Genomic DNA, 16,182 nt, shown 5'->3' on the forward strand with positions numbered 1-16,182 from the left:
CCCCCACGTTACGTCAAGTATGCGATGTAAATAGAGTGTGAAGCGGAATAAATTGTTAAAATGTGCGGCAGATGATTCTCCGGTGGAAATATCGCCGAGGCAAGACGAAACACGCCGCTCGGAAAAGACGCGTGAGCCGACCTGAGGTATCCTCTTTGTGTAACGCAACGCGATAACTATTTCTCTTACTCCGCAGTACTCGTAAGTAACCAATGAGATCTTTCACCTTTAGGCGCGACTAAATAGGGGAGACGGATCGAGGAGGACGCATCGATCGGACGCTTTGTTTCGTGAGAAGGCAGGATAGGGCTTATATCCGCGTACTTATGGATCCAGCCCGCGGTATCTCTCATGCTGATCCATTGTTGAGCCGCGAGAGCGTGGCACGAGAACACGAAGAGTGGCAAAAGTGCCCTCGAGGCATCTCGCACCGGCTCTCCCGCCGTTGATGCAGGTAACTCCCCCCATGGGACTTAGGTGCCGGGGTACACCATGGGCATAGAGCGACTAAAATACTGCCCAGAAGAGAATACCGGTTCAGAGAGAGAGAGAGAGAGAGAGCAGTGGCGCCGCTACCTGAGGGCACCGCGGACACACGAAAAAACTACTCGCGCGCGGAGAGCTCGGCCCGCAGGACCCGTACCGTATTTCGCTTTTAGCCCCGGACAAAAAGCGAGGAATTTATGGAGCGATGTCTCGTTGCATTAGGGTTAAGCACCTGCGCGATAACGAAGCGGCGAACTGCCGCAATGCCACGGAATGCCGTTCTCTTCGGACTCTACTCCGAGTGTAATAGAGTCCACGCAGCCTCCGTTCGTCGAAATCGAGGCACCGTCGCGGAATCTGAGTCGAAAACTGGCTTGAGGACCTCGGGGCGCGTATGTGACCGCATTTTTTTATCGTCGGGGCTGAAGAGTCGCGAGCCGAGAGTTACGAGTACTCCGGAAACTCGTCGAATTTCGGCGTCGGCTCGAAATTCCTCGACGATCGCTCGTTTCCGATGGAGAGAGATCAAGAGAGAGAGAGAGAGAGAGATAGGGGGGAGGGGAAGGGGGAGAACTCGTTAATAATAATCCCGGGTGAAATTATTTATTTAGTCCATTTGCACGTTGCGAGGGGGCCCGAAAGAGCAAGCAGGGGGTTGAGGGGGGGGGGGGGGGGGNGCCTCTCTGCGTGAGGCTCGCGAGGTAATGAATCCCTCGTACGCGTCCGTGAGTTACAGGCCTCCGACCGAATACGTCGACCCGACCGCGCTACAGGCTCGTGCAAAAGATGGTGCACGCGTCCCCCTCCCTCCTCGCGCCCTTGGCGGGCTCGCTTCTTTCCCATCCCTGTTGCTTTCCGCCACCGCTGGCCTTCTTGTTCTTCCACCGCCGACTACAAACACCCTTTGTCCGTCGTAGCTAACATTCGCGAGGCCGACGGCGGCGGGGCATTGTTCGTCGGTCGCGGAAGACCGTGCAGGCGAGTGGAAAGCGCGATCGCGTGCCCGACACGCATTATCAAGAGGATTCCCATTTTCCAGAGCGAGGAATTTCCCTCCGGTCGATCGTCCTGTACGCTTGAGAGGAGAGATTGGAGAAAATATTTTGAAAAAAGAGATTCGAAGAATTCTAAACGTCCGACGACGTTCTCGCCAGTGGACGAAGGAGGGGGTGAAGGAAGCGAGACAGAAAAATGCGATTCGACGCGTGTCCTTTAATAGATAGCCGGCGGAATAGTTAATAGCGCGAAACCCGGGACCGTCCTTCCTCTCTGCTAATTTAGCGTCCCTCCCACGGCGCGTCCTACGAATATTTGCGGAAAGAAACGGAACGATAAACGCACCGGCGCCTCTGAGAGCCGCAACGGAGCGGGACGACGAAACAAGGACGAAGGCACTTGGAAGACACCCTTACACAGTCATCGAGTGGGCCGTGACGGTCATTAGCTCGACGGGGTCGTTAATGACCGCGGTTCCTCTGCAGAATCAATATTTGTTCAGAGACTCTCCGTCGTTTATAGCGACGGTCGTGAGAGGCGTTCCCGTATCGAGATCGCGATATCGGCACTTAATAAATCCAAGGCGGCTAAGATCGATGAACTCGGCTTAATTGGTATGGAAGTTGCGCGCTCATTAGCATGAATATCGGTGTGGCGCGTGTTTAGGAATGCCGCTTCTCGTCGGAGCGCGATCGGCCGTTTCTTTCGACCGAACCCGAGAAAATCGGCATTCCTCGCGCGGGAAATATCTCGGTGATATCGTGGCACGTGCTTAAGAGTACCCTCGGATAAGCCGGTCGATAACGCCCTCCTCTCGACGCATACCTCTCGACGAAATCGTTCCGCTCGTTTCGCCGGCAGATTCTCCACGACTATCGCAGAAATCGGCGCCGATTCACCTCCGAGCGTGTTCGCCTCGGCGGCTAATGAACGGGCGGAAAGCCAGGGATCGGCGGGAACGCTCATGAAAGCTTCATCGATGATGAAATCCGCGAGGTCCGCGACATTCGCATCGTCTACTACGGGCGGCGCACATGGAACAAGCGGCATAACAAGCCCATGAATCTTGGGAGTTTCGTTAAAAATAGCAGTCGCTCCGAGGCGGTCAGCGGCAACGTAACTCCGACGGAGGGAAAAAAGGATTGGAAAAAGGAAGTGAAAAAGAAGGAAGGACGATCGGGGAGCCATTTAATGTTATTTTCCTTGAGAAAGGTTCGCGAAACCGCTTCCTCGCGATCGGTCTTTTTTGCGAGGCCCAGCCAATTTCTTGACACATACTCGGACATACGACACGGCATCACGGGGAGCGGCTTTTTGTCGGCCCGCGCGGCTTTAAAGTCAGCGAGGGAGCTACTTTCGATCGACGTGCGCGCCGAAAAACGGCCCGAGCATCGCGATTTTTTGGGTATTAGCGCGGACAAAAGTCGCGATGCGACGGGGGAATCAACGGTTTGTCAGCGAAATTCATACCTCCCGGCCGCGAAACGCTAGTCCTTCGCTCGGCGCTGTCAATGAGCCGGCATAGCCGCCAGCGGAATTGCAATTTCACGGCGACTCTTTCTCGCAAATTAATTACTCTCCGGTGCGAATTCAGCTCGAACGCCGGCGGAAGTTCGGGGGTCTCGCAACGGTACAATTAATGGTCGAGAATTCCCGATGCTCACTCGTGGGGGTTGACGGCGAATCTCGTTCGAGAGCGAAACGAGCTCGATTCTTCGACAACTACGAGGTATAACGCGCCTAACATTTCTAAGCGATGACAGAATACAAGTCGGCGTTGTGTATGCTGTACATTTCCTAATTTGCAACTTTTTATTATTGCTCGATTTTCGATATGCATTTGAAAATTCGGATAAGCCGGGCTTTTTTCCTCTTTTCTCGCGGAATTTCTCAGTTTATCTTCTTTATCTTCTTTATGAATTCTTTATTTACATGGAATATATATTTTACCGTGCGTCGAAGAAAATTCAATGGCTCTTTGTCCAATGAATGATATATGACGCCGAGCGTACACACGTCATCGATTATTTTCGCTGAGCGGTCTTCGCATTTTTATCCGTTTTTCTCCGTCAATCTAATTGACCGCGGCACCCCGCACGAAAGTCGAAAGCCACCCTCTCCATGAAAACCCGACAGGGCGCATCGAACGTTCGTTGGGACCGATCAACAATCTTGCGACGTACGTTCCATCGAGAGGAGCTTAGATCGCGCGTGCCGCGCCGCGTTCGCCATGTTTTTCCTCGTCGCAGCAGCTGACTTTTCAGGAACGTCACACTCCAGATCCTCGAAGACTCTCGGCACTTTGTAGTGACGAAGAGAGGAACGGAGGGTAACATCACCTTCGCGTGTTTACCTCTTCTGTAACCGGTTTCTCTCCTCCTCTCTTCCACCTCCGTGTCCCTCGCCTCCTTCGCCCCCGCCGGACTGCGGCATCGTCCCTCTCTCTCTCTCTCTCTCTCTCGCTTTCTCCGTTCCTCCGATATTCCTCTCGACGCTGGACAACTATGTGTGCGAGGAACCTTTCCTTCTCCCTCCGCGCATCGCTCGTTTCTTCCTCCTCACCGGAGAGCCTACGGTCCTTTCCCTCCATCTTCCCTCCCACCCGTCTCCTCTCTTATCGTCTCGTCTCGTTCTCCTCTCGGCACCACGGTATTCAAATGACCTCGGATGATGAATATGGCCGTCTCTCTCGTGCCATCGCTCCGCTACGGTAATTGCCGCCATTTCTGTCCTTATCTTCGCCCGCGGTGCGTATGGTTCTTCGCTGTGCACGCATGCACGTATGCATTCGTGGATTGGCTCTTCCCCGCGCCTCACCTCCCCGACCGTTCTCTCCTCTCTCTCTCTCTCTCCACCTTCTTTTTCATACGCGCGTGTGGTACGTGCCTTGCTCCCTCTTATCTCGGAGAATTTCGTAAAGGGAGCGCGGATAAATCGCGCGAGAACCCCGCACGCACACACATACGGGGCCCTCTCACCTTCCCCCCTCCCCCGTCCTCCTTCGCCCTGCGGGCACTCCGCGGCTCTTTTCGGGCACCGGAGGTGCGAGGATACCGAGAAGTCGGACCTCGCAGATTATCTCTGGTGCCCGGGGTACAGCGTGTTCAAAATTCGACCCGGGGCCCGCAGAAGCCGCGGAGCGCGACTTTCTCAGAGCTTCCTTCCCACGAGTGTCTCTCCGGTGTAATTCGCAAGTTTCCGCCGGTTTTTGCTTTTCCTCTCTCGCACTTCTTATATATCCTTAATCATCCGTCGTAATTACTTGCGACTGCATCCGAGGGAGGCCCGCGATCGCCGAAATGACTTTCACACGCACACACATATACAAAGTCGTTCTCGCGTGCGAATCGCGCGCTATTCTCACAGCGTGAATTTTGAGAGGAGATTCGTCGGACCGACCGACCGACTAAATGCCACATGTCGTTCGGCTGACCTTTCTACACGTGGAAGAAGCCGGTGCGCGCGGATTATCGAGCGTTGCATCGAGCAGCGCCGATATCGTCGCTGCGCATCGGCATTTCTAATTCCCGATTGCATTCCCACGCCGCGAATGCCGCGGATGGCCCGCCGGCTTGGCTCCAGCGCTCACGATAATAGCCGACGCGCGGTATTGTGCATGCCGGCGAGAGGTTTCGCGGGGCCCGCCGCGGTCGGATGAATTTCTAATCAGCAGTAAGTAACTCGCGTTCGTTCGTACGCGCAGAAGCCGGAAGGCGTGTTCTCCGAGCGCGCGAGATCGAAGCATACGACGACTCGATTGATCGAAGTAATGAAAATGTCCCATGGATAACACGGCGTTCAGCTATTTTGCGATGATCTCGCGCGGGAATCGAGGAGACCGTTTCTCGCGTCATTTCCATCCTCCGTCGTTAGTTTCGTATTTTCAAAACCTCGGCTCGCCGCAGTAAAACTGTCGTGTATAAATTGAGAGCCGAGAACTCGGCTTATGCAATCGAAGACTTAAGTGAGCGCGATGAGAAGTATGGACGTTACGCACGGACTGTCAAATTACGATAGTAAATCATCCGGGGGACCGCTCGGCGAAACGACACGCCGGCGTTTAACAGCGCCATATAAGTTTAGGATCAACCTGTATGTGCACGAGTAGCTACGGGGTGAACAGCGATCGTACCCATAAAGTTCCCGTGATCCCTTCGTGCACGGCATGTTGAATAACAGCGACTATTAGCGCCCCGTCGGTCATTACACCGCCGACCGCCGAATACGGCCGCGGTATTTCGATTCACGACGACGCGAAGGATCAAAATATCGCGGAACGAGCCTCCTCCGCGTCTCAGAAGCTGGACGATCGCTCGACCGACCCCCCGGCGGATTTCGAACGAGCGACTCCCTCGTGCGTTGAAATACGTTCGACCTTTTCTACGATAAACGAAGATATATTATTAGAAAATACAAATCTCAACAATCGTGTTCGGAATTTCTCAAGTTCCCAGACTCCAAATTCCTCGATTTCTTCATGTCGAAATTCTTCCAAATCATCTGAATGTGTTATGTCCGAATTTCAAAACTTTCGGTGGGAACGTCCGGTAGAGCGAGCGACTTCGCTTCCTACGGGCGTTGGAACGGTTCCTGCCGCGCGAATCTCCAAGTCGTCGCAGCTACCGCAACAACATGCGTTGCAAAGCGAGTAACGGTGTGCTACTCGGAGAGCTGATGGACACGGCAGGGGACTCGCCGCGACGACGAGGATCGCTATTATGTCAGGAATCGCTGACTCAACGCGAGATAGGTGCCTAACCGAGCGGTGTCTAGCTCAAGATCGCCCACACGGGGCTCTCGATTCTCTCTCCGGCCGGCTGCATAGGCGTACAATCGGCCGGGGAACGCGTCGGATTAGGCAATACTCGCCGTTTTACAATTGTCCCCGCCACATGTGGCACCCATTCTCACCGTGCGCGCGATTTCGACACACTCGTTACCACCGACGTCTCGCACGATTAACCATTAATGGATACGCGAAGGGGGTGAAGGGCCGAGGAGAGCGTTACGAGGGTTGGGAAATCGGAATTCGACCGGTAATGAGACCGGCGAATACGCCGGCCGATCTGTCAAATGAGAGAGTACCGAACGAGATTTATCGTTTCTACACGGAGAGGCAATTTCAACGAAACGGAAGCGTCTGAGAGTATACGTTGCCACGTTGCTGCGTACGTCTCCCCGACCGTACGTGCGATTATTTATCGCCGCACCGGTTGTTAATTTGATAATTTGATCCGTTGCATGCGAGCCGCGCCCAGTGCGTTCGCGCGTTCTGCCTTCGCGAGGTTTGCGCGATAATCGAACTATGATATGCGTAAATCAGAAATAGAACGTAATGCTAATAACGTCTCCCTTTTCTCGCGACGCATGGGATAAGGTTAATTAATACGAGTGGGAAGATTTCCAACTTAATTGAATCCTTCGGAAAGCACCGTCCACGTTCGTGCTGCGTTCTACAATTCCACAGCCCACTGAGATTTCCCGAGTCACTTTCCCGCTTTCTACGAATCACTTGTTGCGAGTATCGGTATCTAATTGAATGAAGAAAATTTCTTCTCTCAGTGCAACATTCCCGGCTACCCTTGCCGCTTTATGGCTCGCGTTACTTTCTTCTGCTTTGCGCTCACAAGTGCCTTCCGCGGCGAGAGATTCGCGAACAACGCACGATCTCGTCGTCAATAATGTTCGGGTGGATAAAATTCCTGACGGGGCGACTCGTAAAGATCGACCTCTCGGAATCAGCGACACTATAAAGCAGGGGCACGCCGTGCCGCGCTGCGCCTCGCTGCGCCGCGTCGTCGATATCGGTTCCCCTGGTGTTTACGTTTTACATACCCGCGCACGTATCCCGGGCGAAAGTGTACGCACCCACACGCTCGCAGTGACACGCCGTGCGTACGGGTGTGTATGCGGCGACGGCGTGCACGCACGTGGAACGAGCAAATATATATGGAGAACGATAGGCGATATAAAGTGGTAATGTCGCGAGCACCGTGAAACATAGCTGATTGGGCGGGTTTAGCCGCGCCTTATCGCCGGTTGCTCGCCGTATATCCACCGGGCAAAACACGTTGCGTATACAGGGTGACCGAGGTGTGTCTATAATGTGCTCGACCGTGTCTCTCTCGCGGTAAGACTCATTAACACTTCGAAATCTAATTCCCCCCCAGAGTGGCACGGGAATCTACACCTCGCGCGGGAAAGAGGGATTAGCTCCCACAGCTGAAAACTAGCTGTCCGTATAATACAACGAAAATGTGGTTACCGGATCCTTTTAGCCGTGGGAGGTAGTTCTTATAACTCTAGTCGTGCACGGCTGTGACTACAGTCGTGCACGGAAAGAAGTATCAGCTACCGTAGTTAAAAACCGGTTTTGGTAAACCTAAAGTTCAGTTACATCATATGAATGGCTAGTTTTTAGCCGTGGTTCTTTTATTACCCGTGCGGGTGCCCAGGTGAAAATTGCATTTCCCGAAGTTTCATTGTCTCTGAAATTATTTCATGAACTTTTAGAAGTAAGGTCCGGACGCAACGCTAATTGCGATATATAACGCGTTTATAACGCAAAGGATCCTACGGTATTCATAGTCAGATCTTAAATCTAAGACCGTCCAAAGTTCATCTTCAGATGTTCCGTAGCCAATGAAATGAGCCGTACAGTACTTGAAGATGAACTTAAGACGGTCGTAAATCCGACTATGAATACCGGGCCTATGACCGGCGATTCAACGGGTAACCATCCATATCCCGTTGTAGCGAGATAATGGGTTCAAAGGGTTAAAGCGTGTCGGCTAATCCATCCGTCCGAGTAGATTTCACTTGAAAAGCCTCACCGGCGTCGTACCGTCGGTTTCTCATACCCTCGTTCGTCGCCGAGGTACGTTCGGCGATGATTCCACCGAGGATCACCCGATATATCGGGTTCGTGCGCGGCCGTATACACGCGATTACGCGAGAACACACATCCTCTCCATCATTCTCGCGGCGTTTCTTTCCACCGTCGTTTTCCCTCGCGAGTCTATCCGCGCGGTTGGCCTGCGAGCGACTTCATCGCCGTTGCAGTTCATGAAGCGAATATCTCGCACGCGCTATCTCGCGAATGGAAGGACGCGAACGGACTCGGGGAAGGAGCCGACGACCATTGGCGTCGTCCGGGGTTTTTCCTATGGAGCCACGCACGCGTTCCGAGGTAAAGATATCTCGCTGATAATTATCTCCCTTATCCGATGAGAAATGTGTATCCCGACGCTGCGATAACGAAAAAGGACTCGGAGAAATTCCATCCTTTCTCCTTCGAGGACTGCATAGCAACGGATGCAATCCTTGCCGCGCGTCCCTCGCCAGGATCGTACAGCCGTTTATGATGCTCTCTCCAGGATGCATTACGAACACGCGAGGAAGCCCTCATCGTCGAAGACGCGCGTGTTTCCTCTCTTCAACGCGAAGCCACCGAGGGATGTTTACGCGACGTGTACGGGGCACTTCTCGCGCTATGGTTTATGGGCATGGTGAAATTACGATGAGAGACGATAAAGGCACGAGATGCTTTGCTTTTCTTCAGCTCGTCGGCGCGCATCAATATTTGATCGCGATAAAACGTGTCACCGAGATAACGCGACGACGGAGCGGTTTTAATCACGGACGCCGGTGCGAACGACTCGTCGTCGTCTCAAGAACAGATCGATCTTGACGTCGCGACGCGATCATTCATCTCGAACGATTGTCCAACTGTCTAAGAGAACGATGTAGTGTTATGTTTTAGACTTCAGACCAAACACGTCGGACAACGTTGCGCAATATTTAAGTCCAAATCAGCCGGGAGCAAAGAGCACTCACGGAAATAGCCGAAAGACGTTTGAAAAATCAGAAGGTCGGCGATGATGCAAGACATCATCGCGACGTTCATCTCGCTTTACTGGTATTATCGCGAATCATTGTAATTATGCATCTTTATTTTTGCGTATTTTGTAATATTATTACGAAAGAAATAGTCTTAAATCAGTGAGAGATATTCTCATATATAAGCAATATTATAATATTCTTAAAAGACTTTTAGTCTTGAACTGAGTGTAAGTGATAATTGCACCAATACAAATTCAACGAAATTAAAAGCAAAAATCTTCTAAAAAGATTATAATATTCTCACTTATATATGAGAATATCTATCATTGATTTAAGACTAACTTTTTCCGTGTATATAATTTTTCATTCGCAATATTATTATATAGATTTTCTAGAGTAAGACAGTAGCATCAGCTGAACAGCTGTTACCTCGCCTTTTGAGTCGCTACCACCGCTATATATATCTCGTCACACACACATACAGATTGTATTGCGTCCAATAAAGTATATTATTGTTATTATTATTGTCTAACTTAACGGTGGGTGCCATGTACATTCGCGGAACCATCTACCCGGTTCCCACAAATTTTTCTTTAAATTTTTCCTAATTGTGTCAATAATGCGGAGTGTGTCGTCACTGTGTGTACACTATGCACGATTTACGCTGCACTTTGCCTTTGGCGAAATAACGTCGCAGTACACCGGGCGATAACGCAACTGCGTGCACAGTTCGATTATCTGCAACGGTTATTGCATTCGTATCGAACCCCGTCGCGCCAATCGCGCCGTTTCGCGTCGCACGGCGCTTTATCGCGGGCCGCTATCAATATTTCCAGCCATATGTTCAAGTCAAATATCGCGAATCGTTGTTCCTTCCCCGATATCGCGCGTTCGCTCCCGTTTGCAATTGTCGTGTATACCTCCCCGGCTTTGTAAACCGTATCCTACGAATGAAATCAAGCAAACACGTCGGTCGCGATGGTAAGAAATCGCGAGAAATCGCAACGCAGACTCCGGTACTCGAGCCGGTGAAAAACGGGGGGAAAATATTGTAACAAAAATTACTACAAAATTTTATCATGTTGGACCATGTCGAAATTATAACTGAAATTACGATGTGCGTTGTAATCTTTAGTGATGCATTTTATTGTACACACCACTAAAGATTGCAACACACATAATAATCAGTCATTTCGATACGGTCCACGCTGAAAAACCTGCACTGAGAAACCCATTCAGTTGAGTCATACAAAATTTCGATGTGGGCGAACAAATGTTTTTGCTGTAAAATTTGATTCTTCGAAATGAAACTGAAAAATACTTGGTTTCAGAGAACCAAATCTTTGATCTATCAGAAAACCAAATTTCGCTCGGGTCAACAAAATGAGAGGTTTTGCGTGGAGCGTTACAAAATTTTGCGGTGGTTTTTACTACAACATTTTCTCTGCGTGCACAGTCGGTTCCTTCTGTATCTTTCCCGGGGAGATTACCAACGTCGTCGGCGACGCACGGAGAGGGATTCGAAAAGTACGGATGTACAGCTTGATCCTCACGGCGCGTAACCTCAGAAACGGAATGTCAACATGGCTCGGCTACCGTCATACGTAAGGAATAATACCGGCCGCTTGGCCTGACGGCTCGCCCCGTAACAGTACCGGAGTCACACGAATACGAGTGCGAGCCCGATCGCTGGTGTGAGGTCGTCATACGCGACAATATGGCAGTGGCGCGATCCGCTCGATATATATGTATATACATGCATACCTACGTACCACGCCAGATGGAAAAAACAAACAGATCGTGATCGCTTAACCATGGCTGTCCACGGTGAGTTTCGTCGGGTACCCGTCGCGAGAGTCACGTGTTCAAATATTATATAAGCCTCCCGTAAACACGGAGGATGTGTGTGTGCATGCGTGCGTGCCCGATGCGACAAATTGCCCGGGGAACGATATTACCCGATGAATAAACTCTCGTCCCGATACCGTTAATCTTCCATCGACGCCCTAATGAGCGAGTGCATATATTTTAATATAATTACGGCTCGTAAAGTGATAACTTAGATAGTACCGGCCGCACGTCACGCGCACTCGCGTCGGAATCAAGGAGGGAGGGGGAGAGAATACGTCGCCGCATCGTCGAGAGAGCGAGCGGCTCTCGTTTCAACGAAGACGACGGGACGGTCGCTATTATTACCTTAATGCAGCATCTTTGTTTACAACTTTGTTTATCTCGGTATGGTAATCGCCCCCTTTTCCTCCATCCCCTACCCGTCCCCGCGGCAGGAGAAAAATTTGCGCACGCTCCGCGTGTGCTATCTGCTACTACGGTTACGACCGATACGTGAGACTCTGCGTAAGCGCAGCGTGTTAGATCATTCGTACGTTTCATGGAATTTGTAACTTAAGCTGTTCGATGCGCGTCGTCACGCTTTACGGCTGTTAAACATGCGTCAGCTAAAACTGAGAGAGACCGACAGGGCAGGAAGAGAGGAGAAGACAGAGACGGTGAGAAAGAGGGCGAAAGGAGATGCAACTGAGCGAGAAACACTGTTTGTGCTGTATATCTATTTTTCGTATTATGATCTACATGATACATCACACGCGTATCGCTGTGCGTAATCCGCCCAGTCGCGTTATTACGTTATCGTTAGCCGCTCGCGGTCGAAACAGCGCGCGCGGACGGGGGTGCTCTTTGTCTATCCAATTGTCGCGGGATTTGTATCGTGGGATCCGATGTCTTTTGAATGCTGATTTGCATGACTGCATCGTTCTTGCGTTATTATCCTATCGAGTTACATATCCTCGCGCGCACGCACCGAATAAGTTACCTCTTGGCCGGGCGACGGATCCCCCCGGCGGATATTAAAATTGCAAATTGCGTACAAGGGTGATGAGAGATCGCGCGCCAGCCAGCCCAACGTTGCTCGTCTTACTGCGCTTTATTTATCGCTCGTTATGAAGAGATCGCGCGGAAAATAATGCGCGAGAAACGAGGCGTTTTAACACCCCGCAAGCCTCTCCTTCTCTATCTATCCATCTCTCTCTCTCTCTCTCTCTCTCTCATATTAGTTTATGCTTCACTACACATTATGTTTATGCTTCGCTACACATACTGCATTAGACATTTAACATTCAAAACTTATACAAATATACTATACCGTGGTGCTGCATTCTCCATACAAGATTCCGTCACCACAGTCAAGTTTGTCTTGAACCAATATCGAAGAAAATGTCACAAGAAATATTTATTTCGCAAAATTTCAATTTCTTTTCCTCAGTATATTATTCATGTTAACCAATTTGAATCTGTATAATATAGACTCTTGCATCCTGCCATAATTATTGCTTTCTGTAGATATAAAAGTATTCACTTTCAGGATTTATAATAAATTCTACTCTATTCTACTCTCTCTCTCTCTCTCTCTTTCTGTCCCAATGACGAACGGCATCAGAAGCGAACTGATACGACGGTGACACCTTATCTGAGAAGCGGTACGAAGCGTGTGTGCGCTTACTTCATCGCTCATGCGCTAATTGTCTCGCGTTACGTCGCGGGGGGAGAGCGACCTTTCGCTCTTCAAGTTTGTTCAATGTCGCGAAGTAAACTTTGGCGACTGTGATTTCCCGACGAAACCCGGCGAGAGGCTTCTCTGCGTCTGTGCACCGTGTCATCTTGGCGGAATAGTCAACGCGAACGCAGTTGACTCTCATAAAGACTCACCGCGACGAGGGTCCGTAACGCGGGAAACAAAACTGCGCTGGACATTTCACGCCGTCTCGTTTCGTCGCCGACAAGGACGTCTCTCTTTCTGCCTCTTCCGAGGAAACGCGTGCTCGCACTATCCCGGACTTTCGCGTCGAGTCGGAGGTGCGCGTTTCCAGGCGAGCGCCTTTTAGCGGGCGACGTCTAATATTCACGCCTCGTAGGCCGCCCGGACTTCGACAGTCGGCGGCATTGTTAGCTCTCGAGCACGACGATAATTACCGAGCTCTCTGTAACGGTTCGCGGTAAGAGGCCGAGCGCGCTATCGCGCCGGCAAGGATTTCAGCCGCCTTTCTTCGCCGTCGAGGCAGCTTCGAGCGTGCCGCCCCGTTCGTGGTAAACGTTCCTTGTGTTCCTTCGCGATTCTCCTTTTTTCCCCCTCCTCCCTCTCCACCTCAGCCACCTCTACGTCTTCTATCCTCCACCTGTTAGATGTCTAGCATCTAGTTTGCGCGCCAATTCGCACCTTCGCCGACGCGACGTTCCCGGAAAACGGTGAAACGGCCGCCAGCCGGCACCGAGCGAGCAAGGACACCGCGACTAGGAAGAGGAATGGCCTCGATTTATTACGTTCGACGGTGCCTCCGGGATTTCGTGGCCGCGGGCGAACGCACTCACGGACGAAATCGTGGCTGAAATCGGTTGGAACCGTATGGGTATTCGTGAAAACGGTGAAAGGAGATACATCCCGTATCTCGAGACACCTCGAATCAACGAGATAACGCCGCGGTAATTAGCGCGCTAATTAAATGCGGCGTTTCAACGCGCCCGGAGTGTAAATGCGGCACGCGGACGCTTCTCGGGAAGCGACGTATATTAAGAGTCTGTGCTCATGATGCCAGATTTCGGTCCGAATTGTTGGCCAGACGTGAAAATTACTAGAAATTAGTGCAAAATTATTAACATTCGCAGTATTTTCTAGGACCTCTTATAATGTTTATTCATTATCATGTCAAGATCAAACAATTAACTAAACATAGCTTTTTATTGTTTTAACATAAATAATCATTAGTTTATATATAAAAACATGTTATGTTTTAATATAAATAATCATTATGTCTAAAATTAGACTGATATTCTGGAAGTGAAATTAAAAGAACAATCAATGAAACGTAAAATGAGTAATTATGTGTTTAAAAAATTAAATAATTTCAATAAAAGAAACTAAGTTTCGTTTAATTAAATGGAAACTAAAGTAGCGTTAATATTGGACATTTTTAGGTGTGTTCGTAAGCAAGGATCTTTCATCCGATGTCTGATTGGTGACGTTCACAATTTCAGAGGGTTAATGCATATTAGTACAATTTATTATTATTATATTTAGTATTATTTATTTTTCGTTAAATGAAAAATCGGAACGAATGACGTCCCGCTTAGGATTTTGTCGGGACGCCTCTAATGAGAGCCCAAAATCGGGACGGTTGTTCACTCTACCTAAGACACGAAGCGCGCGTAAAGACGGATATGGTAACCATCCGATCTTGAATACCGGCACGACTCGATCGCGTCCAGTTGAAATATGACGGAAAGCACCGAAACGAATAAATGCTTGCAACAGGACGACCCGAACAGTTATGTAAGCCGAGTAAAAGTGTTCGACGGCGAAACAGGTTCACGCAGGGAGCGCACCGGCTGTCGCTCCGAGCGTCCGAGATCTAGCTTGAATTATCGGCATGCTTGGAGCTTATCGAATAACCACACGCGGCGCGATAAATTATCATTCGTTATTATAGGTCGTTAATTACGGCCGCGCCGCGGGTGCCGCGATTTTCCTCGGTCGGCGCCGCGCGCGCCCAGAGGAAGACCCGATGGAGTGCGAATTAGAGTGGACGAGGGACTCCCCGTAGCCCGGGGTGCTCCTTTCGAAAGGGAAGACCGACCGAACGGTAGATCGGTCTCTCTCTCTCTCTCTTTCTCTTTCTCGGATAATAATGATCATTCCCAATCGCTTCGTGAATTCGTCCCGCCTCGTGGAACAACGGCGAGCGAGCGAGCGAGAGGAGGGAAAAAGAGAAGCCCGGGCTCACAATAGGTATAGTAAAGCTTTCGCTGCAAGCACTAAACTGTAACGTAATTTCTAGCCGAAAGCTATAGTTTTAAACGTTAGGAGAAAAACGTGATTTTTCCGATTTTCTCGCGGATTGCTCGGGTTTTCTCCTTCGGCACAAATAATTCGTTTAATCTAACTAAAAATAACTACCAACCCGTATAAAATATCAGGGTGCTTCGGAAGGAATGCATTATTCGAAGAAAAGTCTCAGACAAAAGTTGTAAGACTTTCGCTGTCCAGCTGTACGGAGAGCGATAAAACAGCACCTGATCGGTCGGTCGTTATTATCTACCGCGAGATACGTAAGCATGCGGCCGCGTAGGTATTCGCACCGACGATCGCGCTGGATCGCACGAATAAAAGATCGCAACGTCGATTGGTACGTGCCTTTATCAGCCGGTCGGCAGCTTGCATCGATGCGTGCCCTTCGCGCCCTGTGGTTGTTCGCTGCCTTCGCTTCGCCGATCGTAATCCGAGCTTCGAGAATTGAGGGATCAGCCGCGCGGAGAATGCGACTGATACGTCGGCCGTAACATCGCGCGTCGCTCGCCGTTCCTTCGGCAAATACACGGACTCGAGCGTGCTCTTTATCGTGGCTCTCCGACGCGTTCGCGATGTTATTTCCTTATAATATATCTGTAGATAGAGCCGAAAGGTCTCTCGCGAGTGGAAGGTGAGTTCGAGGAAAATAATTGCGCGATCAACGAGATATCGTGACATCGCAGTCATCGGGGTTTCGCGATCGTAAATCAAGCCAACGGCGAACAGTGAACGCAACGATGCCGGACCTATCGCAAGCCGCTAGAAATGCCTCGGAACGAGGTCGATCGAGCGAACTCGATAAATTACGCGCGATCAGGAAGAAATAGAGAAGAACGGAATTGGACTACCCATTCGCGGAGGCTCACGACGCTGGGTCATAAATCAAGGAATATAAGAAGCGCAACGAGATCGCGCGCGAGTACGCGAAGAAGCTTCTTGCTCTGCAAATTCGTTGTCCGGTAAAACCGCGTTCCACGCGGGTCAATGCGTCGTTACGAGGA

General features: G+C 50.4%; 1 protein-coding gene across 3 annotated transcripts in view; it reads right to left on the bottom strand.

Annotated features, from left to right (window-relative positions):
- Positions 1-16,182, bottom strand: part of LOC106742590 (epidermal growth factor receptor) — a 144,368-nt gene that overhangs the window by 64,635 nt on the left and 63,551 nt on the right. The gene's annotated exons all lie outside the window — the stretch shown is intronic.

This window comes from Dinoponera quadriceps, unplaced genomic scaffold (genome assembly GCF_001313825.1).
Source record: "Dinoponera quadriceps isolate SergipeBrazil2010 unplaced genomic scaffold, ASM131382v1 scaffold113, whole genome shotgun sequence".
NCBI lineage: Eukaryota > Metazoa > Arthropoda > Insecta > Hymenoptera > Formicidae > Dinoponera > Dinoponera quadriceps.